Genomic DNA, 1,369 nt, shown 5'->3' on the forward strand with positions numbered 1-1,369 from the left:
GCAAAACGTGCAGAGGATAGGCAAAGAGAAGTTTATTCTAATAAATTCAGTAATAAAGAGCATTAAAACATTTAAAATATATAATAATATTCAGATAAATTTGAAATTTAGCGCAAAGAGCGGTGTGAAAGGTGCTAGTATTTTGACTTGAAAATAAATACAACCCGCTAAAGCTGTAGTTATTAACCAAAACCATGGTGTTTTCAATAGCGATCATAGCACATGCTGGGAATAAAATGATCAGTAACTGCATATAGAAACAGCCATTTGAAATCATGTAAAGACAAATAGCTTCTATATAATATTCGATTTACTATGTCGACCATAGCAACAAAAAAGAGCGACACATCATTAGCACGACCAATTCATTTTTAGGACTTTCTTGACACTTTAAATGCTATTTTTTTAGAATTTATACGATAAGTATTTTCCAAACTCCATCTAAGCCAGAAAAATCATACAGTACATGTGGTGAAAATATATGTTCTTCAGTTTAAGTTATAAAAGCAAACCAAGACTTATAATAATAATATCAAGCTTCGATTGTAAACTCACTTTAATAGAAATTTATTAAAAAATATATTTTACATATCTATTGTAATTACCAATTCTATTAGTTATTTTACGCATTATCATTAAGATTTTTAATAGTTTTAAGCATAATTGGAAATCTGGTATTTTTAAACATTGTATAAATACTTTATAGATAAAAAATATTTGAAATTCTTTGAAAAATATGTGTTTTATTTCGGTTATTGTGAGAAAAACTAAAATTATAAATTTGGATTTTTATAATTTCGAAGTATTAAATTAGATTTTGCAGGTATTTGGTTTCAATACAAAGTATGGTTTGTGATAAATAATTTTTTGATCCCTTAAGATTGCTCTGTTTATACAAACAGTGTTATTTTAGAACACCACAAATTAAAATGTATAAGTTTATTGCACTGCAATTAAATTTAAATAAAATAAACAGTTTCAATACTCTACTCTATATGAAAATCTAGTAAAAATGTGTATTCAGATATTCGTATAACAACAAAAAAATATAGAAAATATCCGAAAATTCTGCACAATATAAATGCAGTTATTAACATTTTAAGTGTATTTATAAAATACATTTACTAATATTGAGCTCATGGGTTGGTACGAATATAGTGGAAAACATTGCTTCTTTATAGCATTATTACTAGTACGATTATATAGGAAAATATTATCTTACAAATTTTGATTATCATAAAATATAAAGCAAAACCTTGTGCCGTATTTTGCATACAGCGGTTATAAAATCCCCCCTAAGATATAATTTTACAAGAATATAAAGAAATTCAATATGCTTTTGAATTTATGTTCTGCGGATGAGGTATAT

This window comes from Rhyacophila brunnea, unplaced genomic scaffold (assembly GCF_057557595.1).
Source record: "Rhyacophila brunnea isolate RB1 unplaced genomic scaffold, BYU_Rbru_1.0 scaffold_164, whole genome shotgun sequence".
NCBI classification, from domain to species: Eukaryota; Metazoa; Arthropoda; class Insecta; order Trichoptera; family Rhyacophilidae; genus Rhyacophila; species Rhyacophila brunnea.